Source organism: Cryptomeria japonica, chromosome 5, assembly GCF_030272615.1.
Source record: "Cryptomeria japonica chromosome 5, Sugi_1.0, whole genome shotgun sequence".
NCBI lineage: Eukaryota > Viridiplantae > Streptophyta > Pinopsida > Cupressales > Cupressaceae > Cryptomeria > Cryptomeria japonica.
Window position 1 is genome coordinate 752,473,988 of NC_081409.1, and position 26,973 is coordinate 752,500,960.

Genomic DNA, 26,973 nt, shown 5'->3' on the forward strand with positions numbered 1-26,973 from the left:
AGAATTTTGGTGAGAAGATCCTTGATTCCTCATTAATCCAAGATTTCATGGAGATTCACATTGAAGAAGATGAGCTTGTCTCAACTTTCAATCTCTAATTTGCTAAGACATTGAAGAGGATTTCTAAGGAGATTAGATTGTCTGATGACATTGCATTGGTAGTTACCTTGGATATTTTGATGCAAAGATGAGTTATACGATGAGAAATGAAGACCCTGAAAGTTTATATGAGACCTATCAAATTGAAAAAAATATAGATAAAGTCTCCAAGTTGAAGATGAGCATGAAGTTGAAGCTGGAAAAGAGAGTTTGTTGTGCAAGTAAACAAGATGGTTCTAAGATTAGAGGTGATTTCCATCCTATTGTCCCTTCATCTATTCCTTTCCAAGATGTTGATTAACAAGTTTTACATAGTGATGTGTATGAACCTAGAACTAATGCAATGTGTGTTGATGAAGCAAGTGTGCCTCAAGAAATGTCCATGCCTCAAGAGCCTATTCAAAGCTACACCTATGACTGGCTTGGTTATGTGTATGAACCTGAAAATGATAGTCTACATCAGTATGAGCCTATTGTTCTAAACTTGGTAATATGCCTGAATGAATATCAATTTGACCCTTGCTTTTTTTACCACCAGTATGAAGGTGTCATTGATACAATGGTGTATAATCAATCTTTGAGAAACAATTAAAAAATGGTGTTTGAAAGAAATGAGAACACGACAATGGTAAAACTTAGGGGCAGCCTTCTAATGATTTTGAGTGAAGAAGAATGCTTTGTGGCATGGATGTCAATAACACGACATTTCGATTAGCAAGTGAACTGCAAATACATAGCGCTGATTTTGTGCATGGAAATGTTGAAAACCATGATAGTTTTGATCAAAGTGCTTATGAAGATGATGGTACAACTTATTCTCGTGATGGGGATTATATGGTTTGGTATCCGAATTCTCAGGATGAAGAGTATGGATCAGATTGGGATACAGTTGCGGCATGTTAGAATAGGGCATACCTCAGTGATGTTGGTGAGTATGAGTATGACAAAGAGGAAGAAGTTAAACCTCCATGTCTTACCTATGGTTATGAAGAGGAAGATGTTGATGGTGAGTGCATTTCACAAGAGGATGACATGGTACAATAGTGTGACATGTGTGAAATCCAATAGCCATGCACACTTGAGATAGATGAAGTGACATGTAGAGACCAACAAGTGGACATGGTATACACAAGTGAGAATCCATTGTATAATGAAACCATTGATATGAGCCAGAGTGCATTTTGCAATGACATGTTTGAGACTAATTCATATGTGGTCTCAAATCCAGTTTTTGAAGAAGAGGATGCACTTTTAGATAAAGATGATGTCTTGTCAATATATAAAAGTGATCTCCATGAGGCTGAAGAAGTATGTTCATATGTCTTATGTGAGCCTAATTTTAGTGAATGAGATGTCGGTACCTCATATTGTTCTTGGATTGACTTTCCTATGTACCATGATGAGGTGGATGAACAAGAAGCACAAATCATACAAGACCATTCTACTTCAATGCCGGTTAATATAATGGAAGTTTCAGACTCTTGTGTTGAATCAGACAATCAATGTAGATTGATATAATGGAAGTTTCAGACTCTTGTGTTGAATCAAACAATGAGATCAATAGTAGCTTGGGATGGTAGTATTCTTTGGTAGACACAAGTTATGACTATGAGAGGGACGAAGCCAACAATGAATATGAAGGCATAAAATTTTTGGAACTTCAAAGTAATAGCTATGATGAACATGGAGGTGTGGTAGCAAATGAGGATTCAAAGGCTCACATAACTGAAGATGAGTGTGCTTATGAGATCCACTATGCTGATAACCATCAAAAGGATTGACACAGTGATTTTGATGAAGAAAACTTGTTGGATTTGAGTGAACTCTTTGATGAGGGCCCCTATGTACAAGAGGATTCAAAAGATGAGTTGGATCTGCTCTTGAGTTTTGAGGTGGAATCACCTAATGTCTATGACAATGAGGATGTTTGTGTGTTTTTAGCATTTAGATCAACCATCTACTTGTGTGATGAATCATGCTTCCAAGGTGTGTCATAGTGGATGCTATAACGAGAATGGATGTGTGTCACTCAAAAAGCATGGAAACCTTGTATTGATTCATGAGGAATTTTTTAAGTTGAGTGGTGAATGTGAAATTCTTAGTGGTTGGGATAATATGAGCAGCAGTAAGAAAGAGTTATCAGCTACTAATGTGAATGATTGTGTGTATGATCAGATTGTTTTCAGTGGTGTTTCCAGATTGGGCACAAAAAAATTAGAGAGGAGTGACAGTTTTGAAAGGGGTAAGTTTTGGTTCTACATTTTTGGTAGTTCAGGACCGCCTATTGGATGTTAAAGTCAAATTTTCATGCTAAATCATACAATGGTTCAGTGGCCCTATGAAGTTGGCACCCGGTCTTCTCCTCCTGAGATCAGAAATCTTTCTATGCCCACAAGGGGCATGCATCCCCGAGCTAGAGCCACTATTGGGACTCAAAAATTCATGCTTGATTTTTGAGGTCCCATGTAAGTTTTTGCCCATCTGCACTTAGTTTTGCCTTGTTTGGACAAGCCTAAGTTGCCATATTTGGGGGCTTGAAGTTTTGACCCAGTTGATTGTCATGTAAAATCCTCTTAGAGGCTCATTTTACACCTTGTGTAGGTGCTTTGATTCCATTCCCAACCTCCTATGATTAGGTCTGATGTGTTTTTGAAATCTCCTTTGGAGGGCTTGAAGCTAGGTGTGCATGTTACTCATGTTTCCACTTTTCTGAGTGGCCTACTTTGATCAAGTATAACTTTCTTTTGGGTGAATGTCAATACAAAAAATAGATTCTTATGTGATTCTATGCAATTTTTTGAAGCCCTACGCCAAGTGGCTTGACCACATGAATTCATTTCATAAATTTCCCAAGCCATTTTCATTTTTCAAAAAGTTCAATTCTATGACTGAACATTATCAAACAACAATTAGGAGTCCACTTTGAAAAATTTTAATTCATGCCCAATTGACTTGCGTTCCAAATCAATTGTACCCCATGATTCTTTAAAAATTGTCTACTATGTCCCCATTTTGTAGCCCCCTTCTATTCATTTGACCCATTTTTGAAACCCATTCCAAATGCAACTTTTTCAGGGTTTCCCAATGTCAGAATTTCAGTTAATCAGACAACCTGACTTTGAGGGTGAGATTTTGCACATGTCACCTAATCAAGTCAAACCCTCTTGCATAAATGTTCAATGTATATTCATCTACTAGTGTGCCAAGTTGTGGCTCGTGAAGTGGTGATTTGATATTTTTTCAAATCAGGTTTGAGAGGCTACTCAGGTTGATCCGGTAGGTTTAAGTTCACATAAACCTAAGCAAGGCACTTTGACCAATAATAACTTTTGACTCGTATGTTTTCTTGACGATCCATAAGTTGCTCCAGATTCTATGTTTTGTAATCTATTAGTGTGTCAGATCCTAGGCCTTAGTCAGGTATTTGAGTCAGTTTCTAAGCGTAGTTTTGGAGGCTACTCAGGTGTTTTTGGCCAAAGGTCAAAGTTGCAAAGTGGTAAAAAATGAGAATCTCGGGCATATCCAGTCAGCATATAGAGCATTTTGGCCCAGACATTTGTTTGAAAACAATTTTTTTTAGCAGGACCCACTTTTGGGCCTAACTAAAAATCACAAATAAGGTGACAATTAGCACTTAAAATATTTAAATATATATATTTTTAATCTTATTGATTAAAATAATATTATATTTACATAGCGGATGATATATGTTTCATTTTAAATCATTTTTTATTTAAAATTTTATGCCTTAGGATAAATTTTACAAGGGCAAGCAAAGAAGTGTGTTACCCAAGGGGTAAAAATTTGCATGACAGAGCAGCCTCGAGGTAATTCTCCAATTTGGAACCAAAGTGCAAAAAGTTGTCCCAAGGGTATTTGGAGCCCATTTTTTAGGGCCCCGGGGTAACTTTTTCCCTAAGAGGGTGGCCATGAAAGTTGCCCTAGGGTAACTTAGGAAGGCCAAAATGAGGGCCCGGGGTAACTTAGAAGCTCGACGGAGGAAGCAAAAATTGACTTGGGTACTTTTGGGGGTCATTTTGGAGCCCCTAGGTAACTTTGACACATAAAATGAGAACAAATAAGTCACTCCGGGGGTATTTAGAAGGCCCAAAGTGAAGGCTTGGGGGAAGCATTCTCGGTAAAACAAAAAAGATTATTTTCCCCTGGGGTGAAAATATATATTCCAATGACGCCCCAGGACAAGTTTTGTATCACATGTTGAAGTAAGTTGTCTCGGGGGTACAAAGACAAAACAAAGCCACAAATAGCGGGGTAAGATAACACAAAATTAAAAACATTATTATCTCGCGCTTGATGAGAGGAGATGAAAACATTGCATGGGATACAGATTGCGGGCCATTCCCAAAGAAAACGAGATGTGCCGGATGATAAAAATTAGGGAAAGTAGAGTCAACAGGAATGCAGAGGCTAAAGACATGGAAACAATGATGGTGAATAGAGCTTCATGTTCCTTCTCTACAAGACCTAAAGCCATCCTCAAACCGTATCTAGTCTTCCCAAAATCGAGAAGAATGTGGTAAGCCATGAAGCGCAGAAGATTTGGTGAATATAAGGCGCTGCCAGACGTGAGGAGGAGGGTTTTAGTATCGATTCTATACTCAACTATATGTCAATGTTGAAGGCCTAGTGATCCTGCACATTCCACAAAGAATGATTGAATTTCTCTTTGGTGCAACACTTGATATAAAAGGTGGGTTTAATGTTGTGTGCTGAGAATTCGTCCAACGCCGATTTTTCCAGTTTTTCTTCTGTACTATGCAAGCAATGTAAAATGATGCTGCTGGAATGTGTTTGATACAATGTGATACAAGGATGTAATGCAATTATATCAGGCTAAAATCTTGATTCAATTAACAATGGAAGGTCCATGTAGTTGTGTGGGACAGGAGATTGAGTTAGGGAAAAGGATGCACAGACTAGTAAAAAGTAAAGTGGAAAATTAATACGTGAGTGGATGAGGTTGAAAGGGCGTTGCAATATAGATTGGGCCGCTTATAAATCTTGAAGTTCCCATATTGCATTTTTATAATCTAATGAGGAAGGTGTTTCCATTTGATAGATTGACTGGAACATGTGCATAAGATGGATTCAATGAAAATGGGTATCAAAGGCTTCCATGTAATGTTGATTCGATGATGAAAAAAGAACCTAGTTGCAGGCCTGTTTTGAGGTGACTAGAAAACTCTTCATGCATTGACGGGAGCACTTTGATTAATGTTGTAGTTACAATAGCTTGGTGGGCATCAAATCTACATAGTGAGAATCCATAGTCAGAGGGGTATGGACGACAAGATATGGAGATTCATCATGGCGTAAAGGATGACAAGTTTATGGTTGGAGAGGCATTGCTAGACATCTATGTAAAATGTGGAAGCATCGGCAGTGTATGTGAATTTTTTCACAATGATATGGAGATTCTCACAAATGAGTTGCTAATTGGTTTGTAGGTTAGGAAAAGATGATTTTGTGGGCTCCCTTGTTTTTTTAATGCCCTAGTCTCCTTGTGAGTCAACATCAACACCCAAACTCCTTTGGCGAACTCTATACCGATTAGATTGTTCAAATTACTCAACCAAGGTTAGAACTCACATGAGTAAGTCCAACCATCAACATGTCTAATTCATTACACTTCACTTGCAGAGGATTAGCAGGGGTATTAGATGGTTTGTCAACTCCTACCATGTGGTTTTGAAGTTTTCCTTCCTTCATTTCCTTATCGTTTTAATGGTTCCTATAGTTTATGCCTTGTAGCCCTATGAGACCCTTTTAGCCCTCCTTTCTTATTTTTTGCTCTTTTGTTCTAAAAACTTCCAAATGACCCCCCAAAATCTTTTGTGATATGGAAACCCATTTGGACACTTCTTAAGATTTTGGAGATTAGATGGTCTAATACGTCCATACAGGTATGACCCCCAAAACAGCACCTTTGAAGGGTTTTAGGTCTGTGTGCTTTCATGAATGGGTTTTCTAAGTCTCCACACCCTATCAAACCTCCACACTCACATTGAGGTTTTGCAAGACAACCATATTCCATGGCAATCACTTGGCTGAACCAAATTTAATCAACTTTGTAAGAAATAAGACAAATAGCACTCATGTTCCCTAGTCGGGCTATGACAAAGCTTGCCTAGGGCATGCTTTCAAAATGCTGAAAAACAACTTCCAGGTATTCAAACTTTCTATATACACTATACACCTACTCCATTACTCGAATCCCAAGAGCCATAGAGAAAAGACAATGGAAATTCAAGTTGGAGCCATTTCTACGGTCTTAACCCCTTTACTCAGGTCGAGAGCAGTGAAACAAGAAAGAATTTCGATACACTAGTCAGGTCTGCACAATGAAATGACAAAATTACTTTCTAAGAACCTAAACAACATAGACTAAGCACCCATGAAGGTACAATAGACAATTTTATCCATCTAGTACAGACTGCTATAATCAATTTCACAAGTTTTTATGAAAATCTGGAAATTCCTTCAAGTTGCTTATTGAGAAATTCAATTTTAGATCTTCCAACTCTTCTACAACATTTTGAGAGGCCTTATATATACCTACTCAATCAAAACCAACCACCAATCAGACCTCTAACTACCAATTTGAGCATTTTGTCAAAATTGCTCACATTGTTGCAAAATGTTGTCAAGTAAACATGACAACTTTTACTCCACAATGCATTTTTCCAACTTTTCCATATCTTCACACTCTTGACCACCTAGGATGGTTTCCTAACATCAAATAAACATTTTCAAAAACTTTGTGAGGCCTTACAAGGAGTTTTACAAAATTGTGATATATGATGCCATCTGAGGCTTACAAAGGCACATAGGCCAAAACTGAGAAAATAAGCTAAGACTAAAGAGAATCAAACTACAAACAACCTCAAAACACACTCTTGGACTCTTCAATAGTCCTTTATTCAACCATTGAACCAATTACAATCAATCACACCAAAAATTAGAAGTTCACTAAGAAACCTCAGGTGCTCCTACACCATACTCCCCCAATGAGAAAGAAGTCAAGTGACTACTTTTGGCAACAAAGAGAGGTCAATTCCAAACTTTGGAAAGTCTTCTTCAGGTATCCAAGTGGCCTTAGATTCTGAAATATGTTGCCATTTAACTAAATGCTCCATGTAGGCGGTATACCTAGTCTCATTGAGAATTCTTGAATACAAAACCTTCTCTGCTTATATCATTGTTGGGGGTGGAAAAGTTAGGTTTAAAAGTGACTGAGAGAAATCTCAAACTCTATTGTACTCCTCTAGATTTGTGCCTTTGTACTGCACCAAGTCTGCAACATTGAAAATAGGAGACAAAGTTATGTCCTCAGGTAGATCGATTTTGTAAGCATTTTGTCCATACTTAGCCAAGATGTTACAAGATCCAATCCTTCTCATTTGAATCTTGCTAGGGAAACCTTTTTGAAGCCTTGATTTGTTCAAATGGACCATCACCAAGTCACCAACAACAAATTGCACATTCTTTCTTTTTTCATCCACTTTGTCTTTGATTCTTAGAGAGTTTTCTTGTAAAACTTGCCTAACTTGCTCATGAATCTCCTTCATGGAATGAGCCATATCAATAGCATGTGCACTCCTCTTCTCCATAATTCCAAGGTCTCTAAGAGCCGACACATCTCTTGGATGAATCCCATAAACTACTTCAAAAGGACTCTTGTTAGTTGATCTATTCACAATATCATTATAAACAAATTCAGGTTGATGGATGATATGATCCCAACTTGCCCATACGCTTTTGTCAAACATCTAAGAAGCTTCCCATGTGTCCTCTTTACCACATTTGTTTGGCCATCCGTTTGGGGATCACTATGCTAATTGGAAAACCATGAATCCTAATGAATTCTTCGATAAACAAATGAGTAATATGGTTGGCATCATGAGTCACCTTACAAGGCATAAAATGGGCCATTTTACTAAAGCTATCTACTACAACATAGATGTTATCAAATCTAGTTTTGGTCTTGGGTAAACCAACAACAAAATCCATACTTGTACACTCCCATGGCCTATTTGGGATAGGTAAAGGATGATAGACTCCAGCATTAGAAAAGGTTCCCTTTTCTCTTTGACAAACAACACATCTTTGAACATATTTTCTAATATCCCTTTACATCTATGGCCAATAATAGAACCTTTGAATAAGTTCCAAGGTTTTATTCAACCCAAAATGACCACTTAAGCAGCCATTGTGCTTCTCTTGCATCAAGTTCTCTCTCATGGACCCTCTTGGAACACCAAGTTGTCCTCCCTTAAACAAAAGACCATCTTGCAAGTAAAATCTGCATATTCACTACGAAAATGATTCCTAAACTCTTGCCAAACATTGTAGATGTTAGCAAAATCTTCATCATCTTGATATAGCGCTTTGAAACAATCAACCCCAATGCTCTTGAGATGCAGTTCTTGAACTATTATTAACCTTCTACTTAATCCATCAGCAACCTTATTACATCAACCTTTCTCATGCTCAATGGTAAAAGTATAAGATTTCAAGTACTCTACCCATTTGATATGCCTATGATTCAACTTTTCTTGGGAGTTTAGGAAACTAAGAGCTTGGTTATCAGTATAAACCACAAATTATTTAGGCAATAAGTAATTCCTCCATTTTCTAAGTGATTGAACAAGGGCATATAATTCCAAATCATATGAAGAATACCTTTTCTTGGCTTCATTTAGCTTTTCACTAAAGAATGCAACCAATCTATTGTCTTGGCTTAGAACTGCTCCAACTGCTATGTTACTTGCATCACATTCAATGGTGAAGATTTTGTCAAAGCTTAGAAGAACAAGGGCAGATTAAGTAGCCACCTTTTTCTTCAAGAGTTCAAATCCTTTTTGCCCATGTTTTGTCTATTGAAACTTAGTCTTTACACCTCCTTTGATTGTATCAAGCATAGGTGCACATATCTCACTGAACCCTCTGAGGAACTTCCTATAAAACTAAGCCAAACAATGAAAACTCCTCACTTTACTTGTTGTTTTTGGTGTAGACCAATTGATTATTGCTTCCACATTTGAGGTATCCGTATTCAAACCACCACTTGAGATTACAAACCCAAGATATAGCAACTCCTGTTTCATGAACTCACACTTCTCCAAAATGATAGTTAGTTTTTCATCACATAATTTCTTCAATACAATCTCTATATGCCTAAGATGATCTTCTTTAAATTTACTAAAAATCAAGATGTTATCTAGATAAACAACAACAAATTTACCTATGTAATCTTTGATCACTTCACTCATGAGTCTCATGAATGTGCTAGGGGCATTCGTGAGTCTAAATGGCATAACGAGGCATTCATAAAGACCTTCTATGGTTTTGAATGTTGTCTTCCACTCATCTCCCTCCTTGATTCTGATTTGGTGGTAACCACTCTTGAGGTCTGTCTTGGTAAAATACTTAGTACCCCCTCAACAATCCATCAAATCTTCAATTCTTGGAATAGGAAATCTATACCTCATTGCAATTTGGTTGATGGATCTTGAATCAATACAAAGTCTCCAAGTACCTCCCTTCTTAGGTGCAAAAATGGTGGGAACTACACATGGGTTGATGCTCTTTCTTATATGACCATTATCCAAAAGTTCTTATATTTTCTTAGCCACTTCTTTATTCTACTTTGATGTCATTTTGTAGGCTTCTTTATTAGTCAATTTGATGGCTTATGATTTTTTCAAGAGGAAAAGTAGTAGGTGTTCCATCACTTATGATCTCCTTAAACTGATTGAGTATTTTCAACACTTCATTAGAAATACAAAATTTCTTGTCCTTCTTTTCCTCTTTTGGTTTCACAAGTGTAAACCCCACTCCCTCTCCTTCTTCGAGAGTGTTTATGAACTCCTTCTCACCAACTAGTAACACATTTGAACCTTTAGATCTGCTCTCTTCTCCATCTCGTATGGACTAAATTTTGTAAGTAAATCCATCTTTTTGAAAAGTGTAGGATTTCTTCTCTCCATTGTGTATTTCTTTTCTATCAAATTGGCAAGGCCCACCTAGGAGTAGGTGGCATGCATCCATTGGCAAGATATCACACAAAATATTGTCTTTGTAGCCTCCTATGCTGAACTTCACCCAAGTTTCCTCATTCACCAAAACATGTTGCCCCTTATTGAGCCAAGTAACCCTATAAGGATCACTTTGTGGGATTCTTTGTAGTTTGAGTTTTCTTACTGGTTCTTCTAACACTATGTTATCAATGGATCCTAAATCCACCACCACACTACACACCTTACCCATGATCTTGCACTTTGTCCTAAACAAGAATCTTCTTTGACTAGGTTCCTCCTTTACCGAGTCTTTCATCAAAACTCTTCTTATCATGAGGATCTCTCCAACTTCAAAATCTAAGCTCACCTCTAGTTTCGTCACATTTGCTACATCTTCTTGGATATAACTCACTGTCCTTTCACCTCCTTGGGGTGAAAAGACTTCTCAGGGCATCTATAGGTCGGGTGTCCAAGTTGATGACAGTTGTATAACTTCATTATGGAGAAATAGGACCCTCTTCCTAATCCACTAGACTTCCCTCTACTAGAGTTGCTAGATGCCCTTCGTCTATGGGTTAGTGTAAGAAGATGGGTCAGTGCAAGTGTTTTCCCTAATTTTCAGGTTTTGTCTTTTTTGAGCTTAAATTTTGAAACACTTGGAGATTGAGTCTTGGAAAAATTCATCAATATAAAAGATAGCCCTCTGAGTCTACTTTCCAAATATGTAATTTATTTTAATACCGACATAATAAAAAATAACTTTTTGAATGGAGTTCTAAAAACTATGTTTTAAAAATGCTTGTTTCAGGACCATACCATGCATGTGTATGACCCACACTTTTTGACACAATTAAAATTATTTTCTCAACCCATTTTGGGAAATAGTTTTTGACGCACTGAAGATTGATGAGCATATTTTTCTATATTTTTTTTTTAATTAATTTTTTAATGACCTTAATTATCTTTTTAAAAATTTGGCATGTACGACCCACATAATTTTATGTGAACTTTACATTTTTTGAATTTTTTTTTAAATTCATTAAAATAAAAAAGTTATTAAATTAAAAAAATTAGTTAATATTTCTAGTTTATGGACCCAATTTAGTATAAATTAAATGAAAAATAAAATAATCATTTTTAAAATAAATTTACATATTTACAATCTAGTCAGTATAATTTGAAATGGGTTTTAATTTCGTATTAAAATTCTCTAATTAGAGGCACATAAACTATTTCAGAAGTTCATATTTATGTTTTCATTCATGGAGATTTCAATTTGCAGGTCCATGTCTCAAGTGTGGCCATCCTAGGCCTATCTCAGACCTAATACCAATGCAAGTGGCAAGTTGTGGAATCAACTTCCACAAAACAGGACACCATTTTGAAAACAGTGGCCCATTTACAAAATGAGGGCCCGTTCATAAAATTATCATTATTGTCCAAAAATGACAAAATGCGCTTGGAAAAAATGGGTAACATCGGATTTAAAAATGGGGGCCCATTTTTTAAAAATGGGACCCCATTTCGTGTTCAAGTGGGCCCCCATTTTAGAATAAAATGGGGGGCTCGTTTAGTTTCACCTTGGGCCCCCATTACTTTTTGCCTTGGATGCTCGAAGCAAATATGAGCCCCCATTTTTTGAAAATGGGCCCTCATTTCTAAGATCGCATTTTCCAACGCACAGACTTCCACCAATTTGTGACCCATTACCTTGCACTTACCCCTATAACTGCTCTTGTTATTAGAATCCCCACTTTGCGCTACCAACTTGGATTCCCCTTGGGATCTTTGGTCTACACCTATTTCATCATAGCTACCTCTATGACCTCTACCATATCTTCCCCTACCTATGATGGTATGATGAAATAACAAGGATCTACTCAAATACTGAGAGGGGGGGTGAGTCAGTAGATATAAAAACTGATAAAACTCACCAATGTCAAAATCAATCTCTCAAAGTAAACTTAGAACTATCAAAGCAATATCTCTGTCAAGATAAAAACTATCAAGCTAAATTGGTTGACTGTTACAATAGATAACAGTAATCAACTTGTAACTTACAAACATCCAAATACTCTTACTGATATAAGTAAAACTTCATATTATTGCCGGTTATCATGACTTATCAAAGTGGATTAAGTAGTTAAGCAAATCAACCATAATGAAACATAACCACAAAAACATTCACCACTTGACACAATATTTTTTACTTGAAAACCCAAATGGGAAAAACCATGGTGAGATGAGAAACCATGTTGAGATGAGACTCACAAGATAACTATCCAAACTCTTCTGAAGTTCACCCTATTAGGAGCCAAGCCTATTAAATCTTTTACAAAAAGTTCTCTCAAGAATTGATCCTATTAGGAACCTCCTGCTTAAGGGATTGACTATAATGCCTTGTTAGAAGAAATACCCTGTGAGGAGTAACCTTTGTAAAGGATTTAGAATCCAAGCTAATGGATGACTTTGTTAGAGGATTTGAATAACACCAAGCTTGTTAGAGCTTACCCGGTTAGGGGATTTAAATGTTGTAATTGTTAGAAAACAACAAGAGTTTGCTGATCTGTTTGAATATCACTTCACTTGCTTGTTCGGATCCTTTTCATGCTCCTATCTGCCTTTACTCAGACTATAGACACAACATCTGGTTCGGCAACCACACACTCAATTCAACTTTGCCAACACATTCAAACTAAAACAACTCATCAACCTTATAAGCAAATCAACTAGGCTGGTAACACAACAAAAACCTAATTCTCATAGAGATTACAAACAAGTCAGTTCAAGTATGACCATTGGATTACATAATAATCTGTACACATCATTCAAGAAAGTCTTGACTGCTTCTTGATCATCGCTTCATTTAAATTAGTAACTCATCATGTGCTTTGCATTATATGTAGTATACTTGCTCATTCCCAAGACAAAAAATTGTTACCTCGACATGCCAAAATCACTTTTAAAATCTCTTCATACAATATGCATATCTGTCATAATCATTACCGCTCATCATCAGATCATAAACCAATATAACCAATTCACCAAACTTAATCAATTAGGCTTTATCAAAACAACAAGTAGGGTTTACCGGTTCAACTCTCCAATACTTAGCAATACTGGTTCACTCCACAAACTAACTTACTGGTTACGATTTCCTTTCACTAGCTCTTCCTACCGGTTACAAAACAACATTAAAACATCATTATCGGCTAATTGACACCAATGATAATATAACAAATCATTAATGAAATCTTCATGCAAATGCCAATTATCTCCCCCTTTGGCATTAATGGCAATACAAATATCAATACCATTGATTGTTGTGATTGTGAATGGGAATCCTGGTTTATAGTTTACCATGTACTCTCCTTGTCTTTAGCTTGTCTTCACTTACTAGCTAGTTGTACATCTTGCCTTAGTCAATCATACAATTCTACTCACAATGATCACATAGTTCTTTTCCCCTTTGACAACAATACAAAAGTGAAAGTAAACCATGCAATATTAAACTTCACTATGCAGCATCAACAACCTGCAACTTGATGCTCCCCCTGTGGAATAACTCCACTTCTACACCAATCCTTTTGTTAAATTTTGCAGGTAGCTCTGAGACTAATGTAATCTACATCATGCTCAATTTTCCTCTTGAAGAGGTACAACCCCTAGCTGACTTCTAAGATACTCAAAAGTAGTCTTAGGCAAAGGTTTAGTGAAGATATACGCAAGCTACTCCTTGGTACCAACATGCTCTAAGATCACATCTTTACTCTGCACTTTTTCCCTCAAGAAATGATGCTTCAATTCAATGTGCTTGGTTCATGCATGCAAGATAGGGTTCTTTGAAATATTTATGGTACTGGTATTGTCACATAAGATATTTACAAGTTCTATAAACTTCATCTTAAAACCTTCCAAAATGTGTCTCATCCAGATAGACTGGGTAAAATTCATATAAGATGCAATATACTCAGCTTCACTAGTAGACTGATATAACTTTTCTTCTTGCTACTCCATGAAACAATTCTTCCTCCCAGAAAGAATACTCCACTAGTAGTGCTTTTTCGGTCATCAACATTACCTACCCAATCTGCATCTGTGTACACCTTCAAATCTAAGTTTTCTTCATATGGATACCATAATCCATAGTCAACAATACCTTTCAAATATCTGAAAAATCCTCTTGGTTGCTATCAAATGTGTTTCCTTCGGATTCTTCTAAAATCTTGCAACTAGACCAACTGCATGAGCTATATCCAGTCTGTTGTGAACAACATAGTGCAATTTTCTAATTATTGACTTGTACTCTTTCTCATCAATAGATGTGGCCTCATCTTCCTTAAATAACTTACAACCTGCAACCATTAATGTCCCAACCAATTTATAGTCACTCATACCAAATATCTTTAATACTCCTTCACATACTTAGATTGTGTGATGAAAATACCACTCTTCATTTGCTATATTTGCAAACCTAAGAATTTTTTTACCTCTCCCACTAGAGACATTTCATGCTCACTTTTATTTCATTTGCAAAGTCATTGCTCATGTTATCATTTCCTCCAAATATGATATCATCTACAAACACTTCACTAACTAGTATTTATCTCCTTCAGATTTGAGATATATGTTGTTGTCTTCACTAGTTCTTTGAAGTCCTATCTTCATCAGCTATGAATGAAGCCTTTCATACCATGCTCTCGGTGTTTGCTTCAATCCATATAGTGCCTTGTGCAACTTACATACCATGTCCTTCTTGTCTATTAAATCATAACCATCTAGCTGATCAATGTATACTTATTCTTCTAGTATTCCATTAAAAAATGTAGATTTTGCATCCGTCTAATATACTTTGAATCCTTTATGAGCTACAAAAGCTAGTAAAGTTCTGACACCTTCTAGTCTGGCCACTGGTACAAAACTCTCAACATAATATTCTCCTTCTTGTGCATAACCTTTGCAAACCAATCTAGCTTTGTTGCGAACAACAACACCATCTTCATTCAATTTGTTCCTGAAAACCCACTTAGTGCCTATCACATTTTTATTTACTAGTCAGGGTAGTAGAGTCCATGTGTTGTTCTTCTCAATTTTTTCAACCTCCTCCTCCATAGCTTTAACCCAATGATAATCACCAAATGCTTCCTTAGTAGTTCTAGGCTCAATAGTGGAGATCATGCAAGAATTCTCTTTGATTCTTCTTCTGGTTAGCACTCCTACATCCTTATCTCCAACAATCTGCTTAGGATTGTGATTGAGTCTCACATACCTCAGAATAACATGATCATTATCTTTAGGTTTATCTTCATTATCATCATCTTCTTTTGAATTTGCCTATTTTAGTTGAACTGGTACATTAGTATTCTCTTTACCAGTTTTAGGTTTCACAGGTTCTTGTTCCAAAAACAAAATGCAAGGATCTTCATCCTTTTTCTCCACACTTGTTTCCCCTAAAACTTCAAGATCCTCATCCAATCTAACATTAGTACTCTCTATGATACTCTGTGTCTGGTTGTTAAAACACTTGTAGGCCTTACTCTTGGTGGAATAACCAAGAAATATACCTTCATCACTTTTTTTGCCTCAAATTTGCTAATATAGCCACCTCTCTTAATAAAACATTTGCTACCAAATATATTTCAATAATCAACATTAGGTGATCTACCATAACAGTATTCATAAGGAGTCTTGTCGTTACTTCTTTTTACCAAAATCATGTTCATTGTCTAGACAACTGTGCTGACAGCTTCTCTCCAAAAAAATTTTGCTACACCTCCTTGTATCAACATCATCCTACTAGCTTCAACAACTGACTAGTTGTTTCTCTCTACAATATCATTCTACTATGGTGTCCACGATGCATAAAGTTGTCATTTGATACCATTCTCTTCACAATATCTAGTGAATTCTCCACCTTGATCTGTCCTCAAACACTTTATCTTCTTTCCACTCTCCTTTTCAACTAATACCCTAAATTCCTCAGACTTACCAAATGCATATGTTTTATCCTTCAAGAATGTGACCCACATCATCCTTAAGAAAGAATTAGTGAAGATCATGAAATATCTATCACCTTGAATACTTTTAGTCCTTATTGGTCCACATAGGTTTGTATGAACCAAATCTAACAAATGCTCTGCTAAAAATGACTTGCTCTTGAAAGTTGAGGATGTCATCTTTCCCAACTGACATTCCTTACAAAGAGCATTAACTAGTTTGTCCAATTGAGGCAAACCTCTTGCTATCTTTGACTTACTCACTTTAACAATGTAATCAAAATTCAAATGACAAAATATCATATGCTAAAGCCAACTTTCATCTACTTTAGCAATTAAACAATTGCTAACTTTAGGATTCAAGTGAAACAGGTTACCTTTAGTTTGCTTGTCGGTTGCAATGAGTTCACCTTTTCTCCCATAGATTTTGCACATGCCATTTTTTAACTCCAATGGATGTCCTCTGTCATTGAGTTGGGCAACACTCAACAGGTTTTTCTTAAGACCTTCAACCCAGTAGACATCATCTGCACTTCTCTTTCCATTAAGAGAAATAGTTCCCTTACCTTTAACCATGCAGGGTGAGTCATTACCAAATCTTACAACTCTGTCATCAAATTCTTTTAAAGAAAGAAATTTTCTCTGGTCATGTGATGTGAACAACCACTATCAATGATCCAATCATCAAAATTATCTATTCGTGAAACTAAAGCTTTCTGATCATATGTTTCTTCTTTAATGGCTATGAACACAATGTCTTCATTAGCATCACCATCTAATTCCTCATTAGTGATACCACCATCAACTGTGATAAGACAATCTCTCTTTCCTTTTCCCTTGTACTTCTTGAAATTGTCTTGCTTGTGCCCATTATCAACACTAGGACAGTTAGCAGTTATGTATCCAATCTTGTTGCATGCAAAACATTTCAAAGGTAATTTACCTCTATATTTGTTGGTACCTTTGGGCAACTGCTTGGCCAACAATGCTTCAAGATCAACTAAATTGTCTTCATCATCAACTTCTCTAATGGATCTATATTCATAACTGTGACTGAAATCTCTATTTTTTCTCATAGATGGGTTAAAAACAAAAGCTCTAAATGTTGACTCAATTTTTTGAATATTACCGTCATAACCATTTAATTCAGAAGCAGTAAGCTTACCAATGATGTAGTCAAGGGTTACCTTGGTTTTGACAATAGATTTCAACTCATGAATGGCTGCAACTTGGATAGCATAGACCAGTAGCAAGGTTCTCAATACCTTACTAACTATTGTGGCATCATCCATTTTACCACCAACACTCTTAATCTCACCAACTATCTCTTCTATCCTCTGACGATACTGTTGGATATTCTCACCTTTAGCCATCTATATGTCATCAAACTTCCCTCTTAGACTCTCTTCCTTGGCAATCTTCACATGTTTATCACCACTATAAATCTCTTCAAGTTTCTTCCATACCTCATGTGCAGTCTACAAACCATGAACATCAACATATTCAACATCAAATAAAGAACTGATAATAGCCTCAAGTCCTTGAATGTTTTATTGTTGCTCTTTCTTTTGATCATTAGTCATAATCTCAGTAGGTGCAACATATTGAGTATTAACATGTTCCCAGTATTGATTTCCAAGACTCTTGATATAAATTTTTGTTTTGTGACTCCATATCCTATAGTTCTCTCTATTAAACTTCAGACCTTCCTTCTTAATCATGATCTACAATATCTTTACCTCAAGTTGTTATGCTTAGACCTTAGAGGACCTAAGAAGCATTGAAACCAATTGATGGTATGATGAAACAAAAAGGAACTAGTCAACTACTGAGAGGGGGGGTGAATCTGTAGATAAAAAAACTGATAAAACTTCACCAATCTCAAAATCAACCTCTCAAAGTAAACTTAGAACTATCAAAGCAATATCTCTGTCAGGATAAAAACTATCAAGCTAAACTGGTTGACTATTACGAAAGATAATAGTAATCAACTTGTAACTTACAAACATCTAAATACTTTTACTGATATAAATAAAACTTCATATTGTTGTCAGTTATCATGACTTATCAAAGTGGATTAAGTAGTTAAGCAAATCAGCCATAATGAAACATAACAAGAAAAACATTCACCACTTGACACAATATTTTTGACGTGGAAACCCAAATGGAAAACACCATGGTGAGATGAGACTCACAAGATAACTATTTCAACTCTTCCAAAGTTTACCCTGTTAGGAGCCAAGCATGCTAAAGCTTTTACAAAAAGTCTTGTTAAGAACTGATCATATTAGGAACCACCCAGTTAAGGAAATGACTATAATAACTTGCTAGAAGCAATACCCTATGAGGAGTAACCTTTGTAAAGGATTTAGGATCTGAGCTAATGGATCACCTTGTTAGAGGATTTTAATAACACCAAGCTTGTTAGAGCTTACCTGTTTATGGGATTTTACTGTTGTAATTGTTAAAAAACAATAGGATTTTGTTGATCTGTTTGAATAGAACTTCACTTGCTTCTTCAGATCATTTTCATGTTCCTCTCTGTCTTTACTTAAACTGCAGACACAACATCTGGTTCAACAACCACACACTCAATTCAACTTTTCTAACACACTCAAACTAAAACAACTCATCGACCTTATAAACAAATTAACTAGGTCGGTTACATAGAAAAACCTAATTCTCATAGAGATTACAAACAAGTTGATTCAAGTATGACCGTTGGATTACATAACAATCTCTACACATCATTCAAGAAAGCCTTGATTGGTCCTTGATCACCACTTCATTGACACTAGTAACTCATCACATGCTTTGCATTATATGCAGTATACTTTCTCATTCCCAAGACCAAAAACCGTTATCTCAACTCTCCAAAATCACCTTGAAACTTTCTCCATACAATATGCATACGTGTCATAATCATTACCACTCATCATCAAATCATAAACCGATATAACTAATTAACCAAACTTAATCCATTAGGGTTTATCAAAACAATGGGTAGGGTTTACCAGTTCAACTCTCCAATACTTAGCAATATCAGTTCACTCCACAAACTAACTTACCAATTATGGTTTCATTTCACTAGCTCTTCCTACCGATTACAAAACAACATTACAACAACATCATTACCAATTAATTGACATCAATGACAATATAACAAATCATTAGTGCAATCTTCATGCAAATGCCAACAAACTCTGCCTCTATTACTTTTCTCTTATTTCCTTTTACTCTTCTCTTCCACCTTGATTGCCAATTGATAGCACTTGTGGACAGTACTAGGACACAATAAAATTTACTCTTCGTGGATATTCCACCGCAAACCATTCAAGTACCTAGAAACCTTGATACTTTCATCTTCTACCACCTTGGATCTCAAACACAGCTACTAAAATTCTTCAGTGTAGCTTCTCACATATAGTTCTCTTTGTCTCAAATTTTGTCTCCTTTTGTGTAGTTGGATCTCATTGTCTTCAGGGATATAGGCTTCTCTCACCTTGACTAACATTCCTTTCCAAGTGTAATTAGATTCTTACACTCCTTTTGTCTATCCTCTTGGATGAACTTCCACCAAGTCAAGGTTTCTCCTATCAATCTAGATTTGGCTACCTTCACCTTTTGGGCTTCACTAATTCCATCACTCTCAAAGTGATTCTCTAACCCTTCAATCCACTCCATAAACACTTCTGGTTTCATTTTTCCTCAAAAAAGGGGTACTCCTTCTAGGGACTTGCCCCCTAAGGCTTTGATGGCTCTAAGGAAGGGTTCTTCTAGAAAAATAGGTACTGGTTCAAGTCTGCCATCCTCCTTTACCACTTCTTTACTATTTTCTTCACTAACTTTGATAGTCACCTTCTAGGTTTTGTCTTCTACTTCACTTAGTTTATTCCCCAATTGTTGCAAATTTTCCCTAAGGAGCCTATTCTCTTCCTCTTTATCTTCTACCCTTTTGGATGACTTTGCATTAGTTACCATACTGAAACTATTTTCATCCACTGATTCAATCTCTGACATAAACTAGTTCCTTCCCAAATCTTATTGGGCTCTCATACCACTTTGATAGGGAGATTCTCACAAATGAGTTTCTAATTGGTTTGTAGGTTAGGAAAAGATGATGTTGTCGGCTCCCTTATTTTTTTTATGCTCTACTCTCCTTGTGAGTCAACATCACACCCAAACTCCTTTTGTGACCTCTCTACCAATTAGATTGCTCCAATTACTCAACGAAGATTAGAACTCGCATGAGTAAGTCCAACCATCAACATGTCTAATTAATTACCCTCCACTTGTAGAGGATTAGGAGGGGTCTAAGATGGTTTGTCAACTCCTGCCATGTGGTTTATAATTTTTCCTTCCTTCATTTCCCTATCGCTTTCATGGTTCCTATAGTTTAGGCCTTGTAGCCATTTGAGCCCCTTTTAGCCCTCCTTTCTAAGTTTTTGGTCTTTTGTTCTAAAAAATTCCAAATCACCCCCCAGAATCTTTTGTGTTCTGGCTACCCATTTCGACACTTGTTAATATTTTGGAGATTATATGGTTTGATACATCCGTACAGGTATGGCCCACAAAATGGAACTTTTGAAGGGTTTTAGGTCTGTGTATTTTCACCAATGGGGTTTCTAAGTCTCCACACCATTTCAAACCTCCACAATCACTATGAGGTTCTACAATAAAACCATATTCCATTATAATCACTTGGATCAACCAAATTTAATCACCCCTGCAACAAATAAGATAAATAGCAGTCATGTTCCCTAGTCAGGCTATGACAGAGCGTGCCTAGAGAATGCTTTTAAAATGCTCAAAAGAAACTTCCAGGTATTGAAACTTTGTGTATAAATTGTACATAGAATCCATTACTTAAATCCCAAGGGGACTAGAGAAAACACAATGGGATTTCATGTTGGAGCCATTTCTAGGGTCTTAACCCCTTTACTTAGGTCGAGAGCACTAAACGAAGAAAGAATTTCAATACACCAGTTAGATCTGCACAATGAAATAACAAAATCACTTTCTAAGCACCAAAACAACACAAACTAAGCACCCATGAAGGTATAGTATGAAATTTAATCCATCGAGTACGGATTGCTATAAGTAATTTAACAAGTTTTTATGAAAATCTTGAAATTGCTTCAAGTTGCTTATTGAGAAATTCAATTTTACATCTTCCAATGCTTCTACAACATTTTTTGAGGCCTTATATATTCCTACTCAATCAAAACCAACCACCAATCGGACCTCTAACTACCAATTTGAGCATTTTCTAAAAATTGCTCACATTGCTGCAAAATGTTGTCAAGCAAACATGACATCTTTTACTGCACAATGCATTTTTAAAATTTTTGTATATCTTCACACTCTTGACCCCCTAGGATGGTTTCCTAACATCAAATAAACATTTTCAAAAACCTTGTGAGGCCTTAAAAGGAGTTTAACAAATTTTTTCTATATGATGCCATTTGAGGCTTACAAAGGCACATAGGCCAAAACTGAGAAAATAAGTGAAGACTAAAGGCAATCAAACTACAAACAACCTCAAAAAATACTCTTGGACTCTTCAATAGTCCTATATTCAACCATTGGTGCAATTAGAATCAATCACACCAAAAATTAGAGGTTAACTAAGAAAGCTCAGGTGCTCCTCCACCATACTCCCCCAATGAGAAAGAAGTCAAGTGACTCCTTTTGGCAACAAAGAGAGGTAAATTCCAACCTTTGGAAATCCTGCTTCAGGTACCCAAGTGGCCTTAGATTCTGGAAGATGTTGTCATTTAACTAAATGCTCCATGTAGGCGGTATGCCTAGTCTTCTTGATAATCCTTGAATCCAACACCTTCTCCTCTTGTAGCATGGTTAGGGGTGGCAAAGGCAAGTCTGAAAGTGACTAAGAGACATCTGAAACTCTATTGTACTCCTCTAGAATTGTGCCTTTGTACTGCACCAAGTCTGAAACATTAAAAATATGAGACAAAGCTATGTCCTTGGGTAGATCAATTTTGTAAGCATTTTGTCCATACTTAGCCAAGACCTTACAAGGTCCAATCCTTCTCATTTGAATATTTCTAAGGACACCTTTTTGAATACTTTCTTTGTTCAAATGGACCATCACCAAGTCACCAACAACAAATTGCGCATTCTTTCTCTTTTAATCCACTTTGTCCTTGATTCTTTGAGAGTTTTCTTGTAAAACTTGGATAACTTGTTGATGAATCTCCTTCATGGACTGACGCATATCAAAAACATGTCCACTCCTCTTCTCCATACATCCAAGGTCTCTAAGATCCAACACACATCTCTTGGATGAATCCCATAAATTACTTGAAAAGGACTCTTGCTAGTTTATCTATTCACACTATAATTATAAGAAAATTCAACTTGATAGATGATCTAATCCCAAGATTACCCATACTATTTTTGTCAAACATCTGAGAAGGTTCCCAAGTGTCCTATTTACCACCTCTGTTTGGCCATATTTTTGGGGATGGTATGTTGAACTAAAGGACAAGTTAGTACCCAATCTCTGCCATAAAGTTTTCCAAAAATGACGAATGAACTTGGTATCTCTATTTGACACTATGCTAGTTGGCAAACCATGAATCCTAATGACTTCTTTGATAAACAAATGAGAAATATGGATAGCATAATGAGTCACCTTACAAGGAATAAAATGGGCCATTTTACTAAATCTATCTACTACAAAATAGATGCTATCAAATCCAATTTTCATCTTGGGTAAACCAAAAACAAAATCCATACTTGGACACTCCCATGGCTGGTTTGGGATAGGTAAAGGATGATAGAGTCTAGCATTAGAAGAGGTTCCCTTTTCTCTTTGACAAACAACACTTTTTTCAACATATTTTTTGATATCCCTTTTCATCTTTGGCTAATAATAGAACCTTTGAACAAGTTACAAAGTTTTATTTAACCAACAATGATCACTCAAGAAACCATTGTGCTTCTCTTGCATCAAGTTCTCTCTCATGGACCCTCTTGGAACACAAAGTTGTACTCCCTTAAACAAAAGACCATCTTGAAAAGTAAAATCAATATATTCACTATGATAATGATTCCTAAACACTTGCCAAACCTTGTAGATGTCAGCAAAATCTTCATCATCTTGATATAGCCCTTTGAAACTATCAACCCCAATTCTCTTGAGCTGCATTCCTTGAATTGTTAGTAACCTTCTAATTAATGCATCATCAACCTTATTACATTGACCTTTCTTATGCTTCATGGTAAAAGTATAATACTTCAAGTACTCTACCCATTTGATATGCCTATATTTCAACTTTTCTTGGGAGTTGAGGAAACTAAGAGCTTGGTTATCAGTATAAACCAAAAATTCTTTAGGAAATAAGTAATGCCTCCATTTTATAAGTGATTGAACAAGTGCATATATTTTGAAATCATATTAAGAATACCTTTTCTTGGCTTCATTGATATTTTAACTAAAGAATGCAACTGGTCTATTGTCCTAGCTTAGATCAGCTCCAACTGCTATATTACTTGCATCACATTCAATGGTGAAGAGTTTGTCAAAGCTTAGAAGAACAAGGGTGGGTTGAGTAGCCACCTTTGTCTTCAAGAGTTCAAAACCTTTTTTTTCATTTTTTGTCCATTGAAACTTAGACTTTACACCTCCTTTGATTGTATCAAGCATAGGTGCACATATCTTACTTAACCCTCTAATGAACTTCCTTTAAAACTAAGCCAAACAATGAAAACTCCTCACTTCACTTGCTATTTTTGGTGTAGACCAATTGATTATTGCTTCCACCTTTGAGGTATCCATAATCAAATCACCACTTGATATTACAAACCCAAGATATACCAACTCTTGTTTCATGAACTCACATTTCTCCAGATTTATAGTTAGTTGCTCATCACATAATTTCTTCAATACAATCTCATGAATGTGCTAGGGGCATTCGTGAGTCCAAATGACATAACAAGGCATTCATAAAGACCTTTTGTGGTTTTGAATGTTGTCTTCCACTCATCTCCCTCCTTAATTTTGATTTGGTGGTAGCCACTCTTGAGGTCTATCTTGGTAAAATACTTAGCACCTCCTAAACAATTCATGACATCTTCAATTCTTGGAATAATAAATCTATATCTCATAGTAATATGTTTGATGACTCTTGAATTATTACAAAATCTCCATGTACCTACCTTCTTAGGTGCCAAAATGGTGGGAACTGGACATGGGCTGATGCTCTTTTTTATCAAAGTATTATCCAAAAGTTATTGGATTTGCTTAGCCACTTGTTTGTTCTTCTAAGGTGTCATTATGTAGGCGGCTTCATTAGGCAATGAGGCTCTGAGTATAAAGTCAATCTGATGGATTATGTCTCACTGAGGAAGCAAAGTAGTAGGTGTTCCATCACTTATGATCTCCTTAAACTGGTTGAATATTTGTTGCACTTCATTAGGAATACAAACTTTCTTGTCCATTTTTTCCTCTTTTGGTTTCACAACAATTGAAAACCCCACTCCTTCTCACCAAATAGTAATGCATTTGAACCTTTAGATCTTCTCTCATCTCCATCTCCTATGGACTGAATTTTGTAAGTAACTCCATCTTTTTGAAAAGTGTCAGAGTTCTTCTCTCCATGGTGTATTGCTTTTCTATCGAATTCCCAAGGGCTACCTAGGAGTAGGTGGCATCATCCATTGGCAAGATATCACACAAAATCCTTTCTTTGTAGCCTTGTATGGTGAACTCCACCAAAGTTTTTTCATTCACTAAAACATGTTTCCCCTTGTTGAGAGAAGTAACCCTATAAGAATCACTATGTCGCATTCTTTGTAGTTTGAATTTTCTTATTGCTTCTTCTGACACTATGTTATCAGTGGATCTTAAATCCACCACCACTCTACACACCTTACCCATGATCTTTCACTCTATCCTAAACAAGGATCTTCTTTGACTAGGTTCCTCCTTTACCAGTTCATTGATTAAAACTCTTCTTATCATGAGGTTCTCTCCAACTTCAGAATCTAAGGTCACCTCTGGTGTCTTCACACTTACTTCATCTTCTTGGATATAACTCACTCTCATTTCACCTCCTTGGGATTAAGAAGACTTCTCAGAGGATCTATAGGCTGGGTGCCCAAGCTGATGATAGTTGTAGCACTTCATTGTGGAGAAATAGGACCCTCTTCTTGATCCACTAGACCTCCCTCTAATAGAGTTGCTAGATTCCATTCCTCTATAGCTTCTCTTGCTATTGGAATCCCCATTTTTCTCTACCAACTTGGATTCCCCTTGGGATCTTTGGTCTACACCTCTTCATCCATAGCTACCTCTATGACCTTTGCCATCTCTCCCCCTACCTCTGCCTCTATTACTTTTCTCTTGTTTCTTTTTACTCTTCTCTTCAACCCTGAGTGCCAATTGATAGCACTTGTGGATAGTAATAGGACACAACAAACTTAACTCTTCCTAGCTATTCCACCACAAATGATTCAAGTACCTGTCAACCTTGATACTTTCATCCTCTACCACCTTGGATCTCAAACACAACTTCTAAAATTCTTCAGTGTATCTACTCACATCTATTTTTCTTTGTCTCAAATTTTGTCTCCTTTTGTGTATTTGGATCTCATAGTCTTCAGGAATATTGGCTTCTCTCACCTTGACTAACATTCATTTCCAAGTGACAATTGGATTCTTACCCTCTTTCTATCTCTCCTCTTGGATGAACTTCCACCAAGTGAAGGTTTCTCCTATCAAACTAGATCTGGATACCTTCACCTTTTGGGCTTCAATAATTCCATCACACTCAAATTGATTTTCTAACCCTTCAATCCACTCCATAACCACTTCTGGTTCCATGTTTCCAAAAAAAAGTGGCACTCCTTGTAGGGACTTAACCGCTAAGTCTTTGATGGCTCTAAGGAAAGTTTCTTCTGGCAAAATAGAATCTAGTTCAGGTGTGCCATCCTCCTCTACCACTTCTTTACCATTTTCTTTCTTTGACTTTGATAGTCACCTTCTCAATTTTATCTTCTACTTCAACCAGTTTATTCTCCAATCATTGCAACTTTTCCTTGAGAAGCCTATTCTCTTCCTCTTGGTCTTCTACCCTTTTGGATAACTCAACATAAGTCACCATATTGAAACTATTTTCACCCACTTATTCAATCTCTGACATAAACTAGATCCTTCCCAAATCTTATATGGCTTTGATACCACTTTGATAGGGAGATTCTCACAAATGAGTTGCTAATTGGTTTGTAGGTTAGGAAAAGATGATGTTGTGGGCTCTGTTGTAATACCCTACTCTCCTTGTGAGTCAACATCAACACCCAAACTCCTTTGGCAAACTCTCTACCAATTGGATTGCTCCAGTTACTCAACCAAAGTTAGAACTCACATGAGTAAGTCCAACCATCAACATGTCTAATTCATTACCTTTCACTTGCAGAGGATTAGGATGGGCCTGAGATGGTGTTTCAATTCCTACCATGTGGTTTTTATTTTTTCCTTCCTTCATTTCCCTATCGCTTTCATGGTTTCTATAGTTTAGGCCTTATAGCCCTATGAGCCCCTTTTAGACCTCCTTTCTTATTTTTTGGTCTTTTGTTATGAAAACTTCCAAATGCCCCTCCAAAAGGTTTTGTGATATGGATACTCATTTGGACACTTTTTAATATTGGGGAGATTAGATGGGTTGATACGTCTGTACAGGTATGGCCCCCAAAATGGCAATTTTGAAGGGTTTTAGGTCTGTGTGTTTTCACCAATGGGTTTTCTAAGTCTCCACACTCATGCTGAGGGTCTGCAAGACAACCATCTTACATGCCAATCACTTGTCTCAACC